This window comes from Hibiscus syriacus, unplaced genomic scaffold (genome assembly GCF_006381635.1).
Source record: "Hibiscus syriacus cultivar Baekdansim isolate YM2019G1 unplaced genomic scaffold, ASM638163v2 tig00110159_pilon, whole genome shotgun sequence".
NCBI classification, from domain to species: Eukaryota; Viridiplantae; Streptophyta; class Magnoliopsida; order Malvales; family Malvaceae; genus Hibiscus; species Hibiscus syriacus.
In genome coordinates, this window is record NW_024062607.1 from 1607299 (window position 1) to 1625928 (window position 18630).

Sequence of the window (18630 nt, forward strand, 5' to 3'; positions counted from 1 at the left end):
GTACTTATGTAGTTGATTTTGTATTGTAGGAATGATTGTCCTTTGCTTCATGCTTTACCATATCCAAGTTCAGTTTTTAATGCCCGACGGTTATAATGTGATTGAACCAATGAATGATATGCTTTGAATAAAGCAAAACCGATCATATTTACACAAGGACCCATACATGTTGGAAGAAAGCAAGCACAAAAAACATACCAATACTTTTTAAAACCAATAACAAGACAAATTTAAAGATTGCCCGAGCAGTTTCCTAACTAGAATGTTAATACATAAATTGTATCAAGAACAGAGTTCAGGAAGGAGGCTGGCATCGATCTACTTGGTTTGAACAAGAGTTTCAATAAAGCAATTCTACCAAACCACTAGATGAGTTACTAAGATCCTGAGTGTAAGCTGGGACGCTAATATAATATCCAGGGCTTCTAATATCTTCAAGTGCAAGGAGAGGAGAAAGGAGGAGTGGTGGGACAAGAGATACATTTTCCTTTTCCGCTCACATTATCGAGCAGGCTTTGTTCTTTTTCGTCGGCTTTGGAGGTTGAAGAATGATTTTGATGGCTGAATCAAACACCGACTTCACATTCTGCAGTGAAGTCGAAACAAAGCCCTTCAGCATAAGGCATCTTCCGCCATAATGAAATATATGTAAATTTTATGAAACAACAGATACCTGCTGCGACTTGGCACTGCATTCGATGTAAGCAGGGTGCATCAATCTGCTTTCTCAGGTCCTCTCCCTTGCAGACGAGCAAAGAAGAAAAATGAAGGGCTTAAATTAACTGTTTGTAAATAATAAAAATCCATGCAGTAGGAAAACAAGTTAAAACAGAATGACATTTCAGGAAAAGCATGGACTGATGCTAAAATTAGTTACCTGTGCTGTAGAAATGGCCACAGCTCCAGGATGATCATTAAGGTACCGCTTATCGTCCCGAAGATCTGGATCATTAGGAAAAGAAAGCAATCGTGGATTACTGGCAACAACTCCAGATAAGTCATTTACGGATCACTAAAATTCGCAGCATAAAGACCAAAACTATTCAGAATTGTTGTAAGATTAATAATAGTCCTTCCATTGCATGAATACCTAAATACTCCTCAACCGAGAGCATTGCATGAAAGAAAATTTATAAACATACCAAGCTTGGTTCCAACAAGAACAACAGGCACACCAGGGGCATAATGGTTCAGCTCGGGAATCCACTGGAAAGAAGACAAGAAAATAACTGTAAGTGAACAGTAAATTGAAAGCCAGAGTCCAAACGAAAGAACTCCTCTTCGTTTGAAATTTTATGAAATTGCATGCAAACCTAACCTTTTTAGAAACGTTTTCATAAGTGGCCTTGCTAATGAGGGAAAATGCCAAGAACACATCTGCGCCTCGATAACTCAAAGGTCTTAATCTGTTATAATCCTCCTGTCCTGTTGCCCAGAATTTCAAAATTAAGAATCACCGTGAAAATCTCTATAACCGTTCTTCTAGCAATGAATTTTAAAAGAAATGCAAAAAGGTCAATGAGCAAATTACCTGCAGTATCCCACAAACCCAGATTAACAGTACTCCCGTTGACAACAACATTTGCGCTGAAATTGTCGAAAACAGTTGGCACATAATCCTGTTTTCCACCGCAATGAAAAGCATGAGAAATTCGATCTTCAACGATGGATTTCTCTTTATCAATTCATCAAAATTTGCTAACGACTCAAACCAAAGCGATAGTTTTTTTTTCTTCCCTTAATATCAAGCTCATTTCAACATTAAACATTAAGTATTTAGAAAAAAATGACATTACCGTGGGGAAAGTGTTGCTGGTGTAAGAAATCAACAAACAAGTTTTACCAACTGCACCATCACCAACAGTCACGCACTTTATAAACCTGGTAGCGCTCATTTTCCTTTTTTCTTTTTCCTTCTTTATTTTTGTTCTTCAGTTAAAGATTAGCCCCAGGTCTTAACACCTGAGGAGAAAAAGTTCGAAATTCCTAATGAAACCCTGAAAAGATGATTCCTTCTTCTTCTTCAATCAGCCAGCTGCATTGCATATTTTTCACCGAAATAAGCGCGAAGGAAGAAAGGATGAAGGAAAGCCTATGTGGAATTAGAGAAAAGTTTGTTTTTGGTTTTGATTATTTAGAGCCGTTTGAATCGTTCGTGCCCGCTGGATTCGGGTTTTTTTTGGTTTTTTTTTAGAATAAATATGATTCTCTCCGTCTTATAAAAAATATCTGTTATCGAATTTTTTTAAATAAATTGGTGATTATTTTAAGTATTCTAAATTGTTAAATTTTATAAAATATATATTTAAAAATTACTTGATTAAATGTTTTAAAAATATATTTTTATATATTTTTAATAATAATAATTTTAAATAATAACTATTTAAAGTTTAAAAAAATTATAAAAAAAGACAATAATTGACATATTTTATGAGACAGAGAAAATATTATTTATAATCATCCTAAATGAATAAATAATATTATCGAAGTAAAATACATATTAGACTATTCAATTACTAGTTTGGTTGTAAATAAGATAATTTTAAATTATAATTTAATTCTTTAATTAAAATGTTATTATAAATAAATAATTATTATTAAGTATAAGATGAAATAATAATATGATGTGATATAATAATAATTTTAATTTTTAAAACTTATTATTCCAACTCGTTTGGCTTAATTTGAAACATTTAATAAATTTAATATTATATATATATTTTTTTGTCTTCCAGTTCTAAGACTTTGTCTGATGAATATTATATATTTAAAATCTTTATTTTTTCTCTAAAAAATAACACTATATTACTTTGTTGGTATAATAATAGCTTAATAGTAACACGTTCTTAATTTATAGTATCATGCAATCATCCAACTCCTAGTTTGTTTTGACAGTATTATAAAAAATTAAATTAATGATTTTTTAAATATAAAATATTAAATTTATTAGATTCTTTTAAATTAATAGAACATGACCAAATTAATAGAATATGTGTTTAAAGAACTAAAATTATTATTATATTTCAAAAGACAAAAAAGTTAAAAGAGAGAATTTCAAAGTAAATTCATTACTTTCGAATCCCACATTCCTACTTCAATACCATTCTCAAAGCTCTTATCACTACCATTGCCCTTTAAAACGAACTATGAGGCCATTTCCCTGTAGAAGATGAACATCTATACACAAAAAGCAGGCTATTGATTCATGGAAGCATCATTTTCGCCTGGTATGCTTTGTGTTTATTTATTTATTTTCAATTAGGGAGAATTCTCTTCACCACATGCTCTTGTTCGATACTCTTGGCTTGGTTGTATACGGATTCGAATGCTTGCATGCATACACTTGAAAACCCTACCATTGCCTGAAACACGAGGAAATCCCATCTGAAGGTTGTTCAAAGTCATCGCCCTGGTGACACCGACTTCTCATGCTTATTCTTTTCCTCTTCGGCCTTTGCTCTCAACAAGTCCACCTTTGTTCTCTTTTCTGCAACGGGGTCCTTGTTCGATTCGAGCACGGAATAAGGGCTGAACTTGCTTTCCAGGGACCGAAGCTCCGCAGCTTTCTTCTCGAAATCTTTGAATGCGGAATCTGTTTTCTTCTTTTGCTTATGCTTCTCTGCTTGCTGAACCACAATGGCATTGATTACAGTCAAGAAGCTCTTGATTCCATCGGATGCTACCTTATCCGGAATTCTGTAGACCGCAAGATGCCACTTTTACAAAGGAGTAAATTTTTGAGTCCTGGCTGTTTCTTAAAACAGGGTTTTTGCTGAACTGGAAAAGGCTAAGCCGCAGCCAGCCAGCAAGGGACTGAATGTAGTCTCGTTGTGCTTTGACTATGTAACAGAAAGACAAATGCCATTGCTGGACTTGCATCTCGAGCAGGAGAGTCGATTGCCTGTGAATCTCGGATGGCTCAGTCGAAGGGATGAAGTTAAGGCACTTGAGCTGCTGAACTATGTGCGTGTGAACTTGGTGGATCTCATACATGCTTCTCCACATGCACATCAATCTGCATAACAACCGAATACAATCACATTACTCCATGTAGTTATCATTGCAGATGAAAACAGCTTAGTCCATGGAAGAAGAGTGATGAAAGAACCAAGACTAACCCTTTTACAAGCTCGAGAAGCTGAGGATAAAGCTCTGATTCTCTGAGTCTGATGATTTCAGCAGAAGAGTTTCAATTGCTTGTGAAGCAACCATCATTTGGGACTCTAATTTTTCAACTTCTTTCTTCGCTTTCCAAGTCTTCATATAGTCAGCTCTCTTCACTTCAAGCTTCCTCAGATGAGCTACTCTCTTCTCGTGCTCTATCTTTATAGCCTCAGCATTCTAAAAACAAAATGAATGGCCAATAAAAGGCGATTTTAATGAAGAAGATGGTGTAATTAAAACTTGCATGCAGTTAACTGATGAAAATACCTTGACTTCCTGATATCATTTCTTCTCCCAAGCGTATAATCTGTCTATGGTGGAACAATGGCTGCTGCTAAGAACACTTCCACTTGTATTTCCCACATTTTGGTCCTCTCCTAATTTTTCAATTCCTTCAGTTCTTTGATTACAATTCCATGTCCATGAGGTTGGTGTCAGATTGCAGCTATAGTTATAAACTTTGCCTGCTGCAAAGGAATAAAAATGGTGAAATTTTGAAAGAAAATGAGATGGAAAATGAGGCGACGAAAGAGATCTATTGTACCTCCTTTGCTTTGAGCTGAAAAATTGGAATTTGAAACTTCTAAAAGCAGCGAGAGATGGCTGCCGGCACCGGCTGCTTTAAGAAAATACCCATCAACCTCTTTCACCATCTCAACCAGTTCTTTAGTGTTCCTCGAAACGACCATTGCAAGCTCACTCCCCGTATCTTTCGAGAACGTCCCACTCACCACGGAAGGCGGCGCGGCCACGCTCGCAGCGGCAACAGCCGCCTCGGACGCAGACGTGGCAGCCTCCCATTCCTCATCCGTGACTGACCGAGAAGCATTAGCCTGTGCGAAGGGATCCCAGAAATCCCAGCTACTCGGTGGAGGTGGAGGTGGAGGCGGAGGCGGTGGTAGACACACTGAGAAAAAATGACTAATTGCAATGTGTTTAAATTGAATTCAATTAATTTTTTATAAATTAAAAATAAATAAAAATTTTCATTAAATAAATAAATAAATGTTACCATTAAAAAATTGAGATTAAAAAGCAATCACATTCACATAATTTTGTGATTGGAGAAGTACGCACAAATCTTACATTTTATTATTTTTTCCAGATTTGAATCTTCTAAAGAACTCCCTTCTTTATTCACACCTTTTCATCACTCTATCACCGTATATACTTTCTCAACCATAAAAATATCAGCTTTCTCTATTATTTCAATTAAATGATTAAATCGACCGAACTAAAATTTTTCGGTTAATCGAACGGTTAATTTTACATTTGGTCGATTATCGGTTAATAATTTTTTCAAAGTTCAGTTATCGATTAAATTGGTTCAAAATTGATTAATTAACCAATTTTTTTTTAAAATTTTAATATATTATTTATTTATTAATAGCTTTAGGAGTGTTTAAATTTTGGTTTTAACCGAATTAATTGATTGAATTAATTGACTAAAAATATTAAATATATATTATTTAAAATTTTGGTTAATTTGGCTAACCGACCGATTAACTGAAATTTGTTCAGTTTGGTTAATTATTTTCGAATTTTTTTGGTTCAGTTAATAGTTAAAATGAAAAAAAAATTCAGTTAATAAAATTTTGAAAGTTCGGTTTGGTCGGTTAACTGAACCGACCAATTGAACATCCCTATATACTAATCTAAACCTTGTTTAGATTAAACAAAAGGAAAAAAAAAAACCAGAAAGAGAGAAAAAGCAGACGTGCAATTAAATTAGGTTACTAAAATGAAAAAAAAACTTAACTTTAGTGATTATTTTGAAAGAAAAATAATTAAGTAATGAAAACAGAACCGTGAGAATAGTTGAATGCTAAATATGTAATTTAACCATGTTGTTTTTAACGGTATTAACTATTTGGGACAAACGTGATAACGATTTTTAGTTAAGGAGACTAAACGATAAAAAAAATACTTTAAGGGGAAACTCGATAAAAAGAGTATATTCAAGGGGAAAATATGCATTTAAGCCTTATATTAAAAACCTAATGTATTTTTTTTTGAAGAATAACACCCTTAGTAGATTTGTTAGAAGAATACCCCAAAGTGCACACGTATGACTAACTCGCGTCCTATCTAGTGCGTGAACATGTCTCGTATTTCATAGGATGCGAGGTACAATTGTAACACCCCCAATCCGTACCCGACCCGGATACAAGTCCGAAGTGTCACATTGACTTTTTAAAACAATGTTCTTACAAATTCACAGAGCATTTTGACTTATATTAAGAAAATACGATAACATATTGTTGAATTATGTTCGTTATAACAAATTTAAGGAAAGAAACGTTTTTATGAATAATACTATACGGTATGAACATTATCGTGAACAATAATGAATCCACAATTCTTTCTCATATACCATGAAATTTCTTTGTTCACATTCAACATTTTAACTTCTTCCATCTTATAAACTAATCACCGATGTACTTATTTCTTAAGCTCTTCCAAAACAATATTCACATCAATGAATCTTCCATAATTCCACATAATTCTCATAACAACATTTGTTTACCATACTTTAGCTCAACCGCATAGCATCTAAATTACTTCATCTAAATTATCCATTTTAGAATAGTGGAGATCCTCTAACATTATTCGGTTGCACATTCAATTTTCTGAACACAATCCTTAACTTTTCAATCTAGAGTACAACCCTTATCAACCCGATCATATACCTTCTTTTCCATTGAAATTTTTCCTCAACGGTATCATACTCAACTTTTCAAACTCAGACTTTTACTCACACACAGTACTATTCCTCTGTTTCAAAACCAAACATTGTAACTTTCTTTATCTTATAAACAGATCACTAATGTATCCATCCTTAAACTCTTCTCAACAATCCTTAGCTTTACTCAACGTACAAATCCTCATATCCTTCACTATATCACATTACTATGATCAAAATATACAAATATATCCAGATACTCTTCATATTTGGTTATCTTAACCTGACAATATCTTATAATTCCAGTACATTTTCATCACATACTCTTGTTAGCCAACGCTAACTCTTTCCATCAAAAAGGCAAACCCTTATCATATCTACATTCTTGTTTATACACAATACTATCCCTTTGTTTCAAATTCATAACTCTGACTTTATATATATATAAGCTTGTCACTGATACACTTATTCTCGGACTCTTATACAAACAATAACCATGTCACTTGATCTTTTAACATTCTCATGGTGACATTTTTCCACCATACTCTAGCTTGCCCACGTAGTAACAAAACTGCCTTCTCCACTTTGGAGAAATGAAAACCTTCTAACATTATCTTCATATCATTTTTCCAAAGGTCTGTAACAACAGAACCTTCCTCAAATTCACCCTTGAACTCGGGTGCTCTTAACTCTTTTAACTATTTTGATACATTCATTCTATGAATTAAAGAAGCATAAAATTGAAAACATATCAAAATATCATTCAACATCATGAAAATATTCTCTAATCTTATACAGGCACTCCCTGAGGTGTTCGCTCTTCTCCCTGTCTGGCCAGGGCAGGTGAATTGCTATTGCATTCAGGTCTATGCCTTCCGCTCCATTTTGGAAGCTCTCATAATCAAACATCTAATATAACATAACAATTTAACTCTATTAACAAGATAACACACTCCTTATCCTATCAGATCAAAAAAATTTCCACTTTGTGTTGGCATATATACTTTTTAAAACACTTTTGACTTCATTTTTAGCCTAGAATCAACTAAACCATAGTTCTGATACCATTAAATGTAACACCCCCAATCTGTACCCGACCCGGATACGAGTCCGAAGTGTCACATTGAATTTTTAAAACAATGTTCTTACAAATTCATAGAGCATTTTGACTTATATTAAGAAAATACGATAACATATTGTTGAATTATGTTCGTTATAACAAATTTAAGGAAAGAAACGTTTTTATGAATAATACTATACGGTATGAACAATATCGTGAACAATAATGAATCCACAATTCTTTCTCATATACCATGAAATTTCTTTGTTCACATTCAACATTTTAACTTCTTCTATCTTATAAACTAATCACCGATGTACTTATTTCTTAAACTCTTCCAAAACAATATTCACATCAATTAATCTTCCATAATTCCACATAATTCCCATAACAACATTTGTTTACCATACTTTAGCTCAACCACATAGCAACTAAATTACTTCATCTAAATTATCCATTTTAGAATAGTGGAGATCCTCTAACATTATTCGGTTGCACATTCAATTTTCTGAACACAATCCTTAACTTTTCAATCTAGGGTACAACCCTTATCAACCCGATCATATACCTTCTTTTCCATCAAATTTTTCCTCAACGGTATCATACTCAACTTTTCAAACTCAAACTTTTACTCACACACAATACTATTCCTCTGTTTCAAAACCAAACATTGTAACTTTCTTTGTCTTATAAACAGATCACTAATGTATCCATCCTTAAACTCTTCTCATCAATCCTTAGCTTTACTCAACGTACAAATCCTCATATCCTTCACTATATCACATTACTATGATCAAAGTATACAACTGTATCCAGATCCTCTTCATATTTGTTTATCTTAACCTGACAATATCTTATAATTCCAGTACATTTTCATCACATACTCTTGTTAGCCAACGTTAACTCTTTCCGTCAAAAAGGCAAACCCTTATCATATCTACATTCTTGTTTATACACAATACTATCCCTTTGTTTCAAATTCATAACTCTGACTTTATATATATATAAGCTTGTCACTGATACACTTATTCTCGGACTCTTATACAAACAATAACCATGTCACTTGATCTTTTAACATTCTCATGGTGACATTTTTCCACCATACTCTAGCTTGCCCACGTAGAAACAAAACTACCTTCTCCACTTTGGAGAAATGAAAACCTTCTAACATTATCTTCATATCATTTTTCCAAAGGTCTGTAACAACAAAACCTTCCTCAAATTCACCCTTGAACTCGGGTGCTCTTAACTCTTTTAACTATTGTGATACATTCATTCTATGAATTAAAGAAACATAAAATTGAAAACATATCAAAATATCATTCAACATCATGAAAATATTCTCTAATCTTATACAGGCACTCTCTGAGGTGTTCGCTCTTCTCCCTGCCTGGCCAGGGCAGGTGAATTGCTATTGCATTCAGGTCTATCGCCTTCCGCTCCATTTTGGAAGATCTCATAGTCAAACATCTAATATAACATAACAATTTAACTCTATTAACAAGATAACACACTCTTTATCCTATCAGATCAAAAAAATTTCCACTTTGTGTTGGCATATATACTTTTTAAAACACTTTTGACTTCGTTTTTAGCCTAGAATCAACTAAACAATAGCTCTTATACCATTAAATGTAACACCCCCAATCCGTACCCGACCCGAATACGAGTCCGAAGTGTCACATTGAATTTTTAAAACAATGTTCTTATAAATTCACAAAGCATTTTGACTTATATTAAGAAAATACGATAACATATTGTTGAATTATGTTCGTTATAAAAAATTTAATGAAAGAAACGTTTTTATAAATAGTACTATACGATATGAACAGTGTTGAACAGTAATGAACAATACTGTGAACATTAATGAATATTACAAAATGTTAAAATTTTCCAGAATGCTATAGGGGTATCGATACCCTGCTACAGTGTACCGATACCCTGCTACAGTAATTTCGGCAAAACATGTATAAAACTCATAAAATTTAAACTTTCATTCACTATAAATTATCATTTATATAAATACATTTAAAACATTATAAAACTCTATCATATGATTTTACAAAACCGATTAGAGCATATTAGATTCAAATCTTTATTTACATGCCAACCAATCTCAATATTACAAAATACATACTATTCAATTCTTTTATGATCTGATCTTTGGAAAGGAGAACTAACATGTCTTGCTTAACTTTACTCATTCTTCTTGTCGGAAACTACGTGTGAAATAATCACACGCTAAGTCGTTGACTTAGTGAGGCATATAAAACATATAATGTAAACTCTTACTTATTACCATGTATGTATAATTAATACTATCATATCATACAAAACCATTTAACATTTCATATAATTAAATATATTTATATACATAACTCATCATTTCCATCCTTACCTCATTCCGTTATTATTTATATTTTTCTTTAGTCATTCTTACTTAAACAATACACACATAGCAACATATATTCTTTCATGCAACAATTATCCACCTGCACATATGTTACTATTCAATCCTTGTAATCCATTTTTCATAACATATCACACATAACATATCACACATACACATATCACATATACATATAATATATATTATTTCTTTATTAGCCCATGTATACTTTTGAGAACCTAAGATATGTGAGTACATTGAGGTTGTGCACAAATGTTGTCACTACAACTTGTATAAATGTCCCGAAGGACCAGTTCATAGATTCTAAAAAACCTAGGTAATCAGTCCATATGTCCTGAAGAACATAGGTAAACAGTCCATATGTCCCGAAGAACATAGGTAAACAGTCATATGTCCCGAAGAACATAGGTAAACCCTCGACCCTTGGCATGCCAACTATACCCCTAGCCCTTATATCACATAACACGACATTATCATTTATAACTGTTCACATATTCACATCACTTATTCATATCATTTCTCTTATAAACATATTTCTCTTCTTTCTGTCACGTATCACATGTACGTGTAATCATTTATCTTATATCATAAGACTTTCTCGTATATTCTCATATCTCATTACCATGTATTCATTTCATTCTATATGTCCTTATCACATAGCTTATTTCACATTCATATGTCACATAGTTCATATCACTTTGCATGTAATCACATAGATCATATCATATATCCTATATCATTTCTCATGTTTTTATGTAAGCACACATGCCATGTCTTGTTTACTTATGTTCATATATACATCACACAACATATAAAATAACATGTCAGACATATCACATATACATGTAATCATGTAAATCATGTCCCATACAATAATATTTTAGAAGTCACTTCTTACCATAGTAACTCCATCACTGGCTCATCGCAAGCCAATGTTTATTCGATAACATAAGTACAAATTAAATTTCACTCACCTTAGCCTTGCTTTGATTCGATCATAATTCTTTGATTGTTCCGGAATAAGCTTATGTTCTATATCTACATAACAATACATAGATCCATATCAATATGCCAATTGATATACTCTAATTTTTCATTTCTTAAACTAAAGGAAATATTAATTTCATTTCTTGTTTAACGTAGGTATCGGTACATCCTTAACTGAGGTATCGGTACCCTACCTAGGGTATCGATACCCCTATGGTAATATGTTATTTTCGTTTAAGAGTGTATCGATACCCTGCCTAGGGTATCGATACCCCTATTGAAATCTGCAATTTTTTGCCCAGAAATCATTATTCAAATACGAAAATTCATTATTTTCAGCTTCAATACTTCATGTTTCATTAACTTTCATATTATTAACTCAAATACATATACTTAAACCAATTTATATCCATTTATCTTATCTTAAACCTCAAAATCTTCCCCTCTTTATGAACTTCAAGAATCATACCCAAATTTTCAACATGTTTTAAATTCAATTCTAACATTTCATAGCTCTTAATTAGGCTGATGACAAGTCAAATTTAACTTCAAATTCAACTTATCAACTCTTTTCCAGAAATTCATTTAGAAACTCCTTCACTTTAATCTTTCATAACTTCTTCATCTTTTGATTATAAGATAAATTAAGCTTTCCTTAAGCTTAGTTATCATCTAATGATCAAAAACCAACCTTAAAATTAACAAATAATCAACTAAATAGAAAACTCACCTTTGCTCTTGGGCACACGTTGAGGAATAAGAAGAAAAGAAGAAGGGAGAATTCTCTGGATATTTTCTTCCTTCTTCTTATCTATTTCCCCCGTATATATCCCATAACATATCATTTTTAATTCATTTATTGGTCAAATGACCATTTTGCCCTTTAATTCCTTTGATAATTACTAACAACTTTCATGAAATATTTCAAGATAAATCATTGAACTATTCAAATATTCTACTTTAATCACCAAATTCTGAAATTTTATAATTTGGTCAATAACCCGATATTGAGGATGTTATAAATCTCCCCTCCTTTTAAGAAAATTCGTCCTCGAATTTTCATTGCACACATTGATAAGAACGTATCTTCTAATGTTCTTATGTTGTTTCCTTTACTTACTCCTTCATTCCTTTAGTCTTCCACTACCTTTTTCCCTTATATATTCATCTACTGTCACTTATCATATAAACAGTAACCAATAACCTTAATTAATTTTTGTCTTTTCTCTCATTCTGTTCTGTTTTTTCCTTTGACCTTTCTAAAATTCCATATAATGTCACTCATCATGTAGACAATAACATCCATTTTCATCACTCAACATCATAAATACATATTTAATTACCTTTTAACAATAACAAACTCTTATTCCATCATCATTTGATCAAGAACATAACCTTAAATCTTTTTTAAATATAATTAAACATACACTTTACAGAATCAAACATCTTTGTACATTACCTTGTACACTTTTCGTATTTCTATATCGAACTTATCATCTACACTTCCATATAACCTTTATCATACTTAACCCTTTAATTTCCTTATCCCTTTACTCCGCCATAAATTAAAATCTCCTTGTAACATATATCCTATCTTTTCTTTAGACTCTCATACTCTTTTCATATCACTTACGCTTATCCCTGATTATCGATTTCATCGCATCTTCGTAACTTTGATAATCCTCTTTTATTTATATAAAACCTCTTCCTTTCCCCTCTCTTGTACTGATAATTTCTTCCTTAATATTTTACAAATACTTATTTCATTGTCTACATCATATCTATATAATCAGAATACATAACCAAATCCAGATTCACATCATACTTGATTAACTTAACTTATCAAATCCACAATTCTTTCTCATACACCATGGAATTTCTTTGCTCACATTCAACATTTTAACTTCTTCTATCTTATAAACTAATCACTAATGTACTTATTTCTTAAACTCTTCCGAAACAATATTCACATCAATGAATCTTCCATCATTCCACATCATTCCCATAAAATATTTGTTTACCATACTTTAGCTCAACTGCATAGCAACTAAATTACTTCATCTAAATTACCCATTTTAGAATAGTGGAGATCCTCTAACATTATTCGGTTGCACATTCAATTTTCTGAACACAATCCTTAACTTTTCAATCTAGGGTACAACCCTTATCAACACGATCATATACCTTCTTTTCCATCAAAATTTTCCTCAACGGTATCTTACTCAACTTTTCAAACTCAGACTTTTACTCACACATGGTACTATTCCTCTGTTTCAAAACCAAACGTTGTAACTTTCTTTGTCTTATAAACGGATCACTAATGTATCCATTCTTAAACTCTTCTAATCAATCCTTAGCTTTACTCAACATACAAATATTCATTTCTTCACTATATCACATTACTATGATCAAAATATACAACTGTATCCAGATCCTCTTCATATTTGGTTATCTTAACCTGACAATATCTTATAATTCCAGTACATTTTCATCACATACTCTTGTTAGCTAACGCTAACTATTTCATTAAAAAGGTAAACCCTTATCATATCTACATTCTTGTTTATACATAATACTATCCCCTTGTTTCAAATTCATAACTCTGACTTTATATATATACGCTTGTCACTGATACACTTATTCTCGGACTCTTATACAAACAATAACCATGTCACTTGATCTTTTAACATTCTCATGGTGACATTTGTCCACCATACTCTAGCTTGCCCACGTAGTAACAAAACTACTCAATTTAACTTCTCCACTTTGGAGAAGAAAACCTTCTAACATTATATTCATATCATTTATCCAAAGGTCTGTAACAACAGAACCTTCCTCAAATTCACCCTTGAACTCAGGTGCTCTTAACTCTTTTAACTATTTTGATACATTCATTCTATGAATTAAAGAAGCATAAAATTGAAAACACATCAAAAAATCATTCAACATCATGAAAACATTCTCTAATCTTATACAGACACTCCCTGAGGTGTTCGCTCTTCTCCCTACCTGGTCAGGGCAGGTGAATTAATATTGCCTTTAGGTCTATCGCCTTCCGCTCCTCTTTGGAAGATCTCATGATCAAACATCTAATATAACACAATAATTTAACTCTATTAACAAGACATCACACTCCTTATCCTATCAGATCAAAAAAATTTCCACTTTGTGTTGGCATGTATACTTTTTAAAACACTTTTGACTTCGTTTTTAGCTTAGAATCGGCTAAACCGTAGCTCTGATACCATTAAATGTAACACCCCAATCCGTACCCGACTCGGATACGAGTCCAAAGTGTCACATTAACTTTTTAAAACAATGTTCTTACAAATTAACAGAGCATTTTGACTTATATTAAGAAAATACGATAACATATTGTTAAATTATGTTCGTTATAACAAATTTAAGGAAAGAAACGTTTTTATGAATAGTACTATACGGTATGAACAAACAGTACCATGAACAATATAAAATGTTAAAATTTTCCAGAATGCTATAGGGGTATCGATACCCTGCTACAGTAATTTCGGCAAAACATGAATAAAACTCATAAAGTTTAAACTTTCATTCACTATAAATGATCATTTACATAAATACGTTTAAAACATTATAAAACTCCATCATATGATTTTACAAAACCAATTAGAACATATCGGATTCAAATCTTTATTTACATGCCAACCAATCTCAATATTACAAAATACATACTATTCAATTGTTTTCTGATATGATCTTTGGAAATAAGAACTGACCTGTCTTGCTTAACTTTACTCCTTCTTCTTGTCGGAACCTATGTGTGAAACAATCACACGCTAAGTCGTTGACTTAGTGAGACATATAAAACATATAATGTAAACTCTTACTTATTACCATGCATGTACAATTAATACTATCATATCATACAAAACCATATAACATTTCATATAATTAAATATATTAATATACATAACTCATCATTTCCATCCTTACCTCATTCCATTATCATTTATATTTTTCTTTAGTCATTCTTACTTAAACAATACACACATAGCAATATATATTCTTTCGTGCAACAATTATCCACCTGCACATATGTTATTTTTCAATTCTTATTTCTGTATATCATATAACACACATATCATTTTACAAAGAATCATACATATCATCCTATAATCCTTGTAATCCATTTTTCATAACATATCACACATACACATATCACATATAATATATATTTATATTATTGCTTTATTAGCCCATGAATACTTTTGAGAACTTAAGGTATGTGAATATATTGAGGTTGTGCACAAATGCTGTCACCACAGCTCGTATAAATGTCCGAAGGACCAGTCCATAGATTCCGAAGAACCTAGGTAATCAGTCCATATGTCCCGAAGAACACAGGTAAACAATCCATATGTCTCGAAGAACATAGGTAAACAATCCATATGTCCCGAAGAACATAGGTAAACAGTATATATGTCCCGAAGAACATAGGTAAACGGTCCATATGTCCCGAAGAACATAGGTAAACAGTCTATATCCTGAAGAACATAGGTAAACAGTTCATATGTCCCGAAGAACATAGGTAAACCCCGGTCCTTGACATTCCAATTATACCCCTAGCTCTATATCACATAACACGGGCATTATCATTTATAACAGTTCACATATTCACATCACTTATTCATATCATTTCTCTTATAAACATATATATCTTCTTTCCTATCACATATCACATGTACGTGTAATCATTGATCTTATATCATAAGAGTTTCTCGTATATTCTCATATCTCATTACCATGTATTCATTTTATTCTCTATGTCCTTATCACATAGCTTATTTCACATTCATATGTCACATAGTTCATATCACTTTGCATGCAATCACATAGATCATATCATATAACCTATATCATTTCTCATGTTTTTATGTAAGCACACATGCCATGTCTTGTTTACTTATGCTCATATATACATCACACAACATATAAAATAATATGTCAGACTTATCACATATACATGCAATCATGTAAATCATGTCCCATACAATAACATTTTAGAAGTCATTTCTTACCATAGTAACTTCATCATTGGCTCATCGCAAGCCAATGTTTATTCGATAACATAAGTACAAATTAAATTGCACTCACCTTAGCCTTGCTTTGATTCGATCATAATTCTTTGATTGTTCTTGAACAAGCTTGCGTTCTATATCTACAAAACAATACATAGATCCATATCAATATTCTAATTGATATACTCTAATTTTTCCTTTCTTAAACTAAAGGAAATATTACTTTCATTTCTTGTTTAATGTAGGTATCAATACCCTCTATAGGGTATCGGTACATCCTTAATTGAGGTATCGATACCCCTATGGTAATCCATTATTTTCGTTTAAGAGTGTATCGGTACCCTGCCTAGGGTATCGATACCCCTATTGAAATCTGCAAATTTTTACCCAGAAATCACTATTCAAATACAAAAATTCATTATTTTCAGCTTCAATACTTCATGTTTTATTCATTTTCATATTATTAACTCAAATACACATTCTTAAACCAATATATATCCATTTATCTTATCTTAAACCTCAAAATCTTCCCTTCTTTATAAACTCCAAGAATCATTCCCAAATTTTCAACATGTTTTAAATCCAATTCTAACATTTCATAGCTCTTAATTAGGCTGATGACAAGTTAAATTTAACTTCAAATTCAACTTATCAACTATTTTCCAGAAATTCATTTAGAAACTCCTTCACTTTAATCTTTCATAACTTCTTCATCTTTTGATTATAAGATAACTTAAGCTTTCCTTAAGTTTAGTTATCATATAATGATCATAAACAACCTTAAAATCAACAAATAATCAACTAAATAGAAAACTCACCTTTGCTCTTGGGCATACGTTGAGGAAGAAGAAGAAAAGAAGAAGGGAGAATTCTCTGGATATTTCCTTCCTTATTCTTATCCATTTCCCCCGTATATATATCCCCTAACATATCATTTTTAATTCATTTATTGGTCAAATGACTATTTTGTCCTTTAATTCATTTGATAATTACTAATAACTTTCAGGAAATATTTCCAGATAAATCATTAAACTATTCAACTATTATACTTTAATCTCCGAATTATGAAATTTTCTAATTTGGTCACTAACCCGGTATTGAGGATGTTACAACCATGCACTTTTCATATTACCCTATTTAATATGATTATTTAATGCCTCACGTTTCCTATAACGCGAGGTCCATGAGATATTGAAATGACCCGAGAAATTTATCGCAAAAAGTATTCAATATACCTCACGTTTTCCAAAGAGCGAGGTATTTTGTTTTTCTAGCAAACCACAAGGTGATTATAAGCATTTTTTAAGGGCATGTTTGGTATTTAATCTCAAATTTTTTGTAATTTATAAGATTCTTCACGTAGTATTGAAATTTATTTTTTAGTTAAGGCCAATATAGAGACATACGAGATATCGCAAGTAAGTTAAAAATCGAGTTAAAAATGGTTCCAAAGCTTGTTTTGTGCTTGAAGGAAATGTTAAAATGGTTGATAGGCATATTAGAGGGTTTTTTTCCTGGTAGTTAATATGAAAAATTGCATAATTTATAAGAGTACAGGTGTAGTAATGTAACTTATTTTTCGATTGAGAGTAATATTGGCACATACGAGACATTATAAACGAGTAAAAATTGCGTTAAAAATGGTTCTAAAGCTTGTTTTTTCACATGAAGAAGATGCTAAAAAACTAATCGAGATTAGGACGTGATCGATTAAGACATTTGTTCTTCAAGTGTCCGAGATTCCTACAAATACTACAAAGCTTCTGTTGTCTGGTTCTTTCTTGATGGTCGACCAAATCTTCGTCAGAATAAATCCTAGTTGAAAGTGGATGACCCCTTTTTTGGCGTTGTAATGTGAAATCTGGACGTATTATAGATTCATCATCAACCGCATTCAGATTCCTTTCATTTTCAATAGGAGGAAGCCCATAATGATACACATTGAATACGATTTTCAATAAGTATATGCGATCAACGAATTGCATGTAGTCAATCTATACAAATGAACAAGCGACAATGACATGCAAACATAAATATTTAAATGTTTGGAATACTCCTCAGTCGTATGTTCTGTTACGTAGATTTACGATGTATGTTGTGTTGCATACCTTCGAATGGCCTGGAATATTTCGAAACATGAAATTAATTTTGTTCGCGAGATACGCATGTCGCACTCATCTCGTTTGAGTGCTGCAGAAAGGTTTATAATTTTCAATGGAGATATGGTGATTTTGTGACCACCTGCAATCAACTCATCTACTTGCTTTACTAA

General features: G+C 32.1%; 2 pseudogenes; both read right to left on the bottom strand.

The window, feature by feature from the left end:
• Positions 1–496: 496 nt before the first annotated feature.
• Positions 497–1900, bottom strand: LOC120216197 (annotated as a pseudogene).
• A 1131-nt stretch (positions 1901–3031) lies between these two features.
• On the bottom strand, positions 3032–17261 carry LOC120216182 (annotated as a pseudogene).
• Between the last annotated feature and the right edge of the window lie 1369 nt (positions 17262–18630).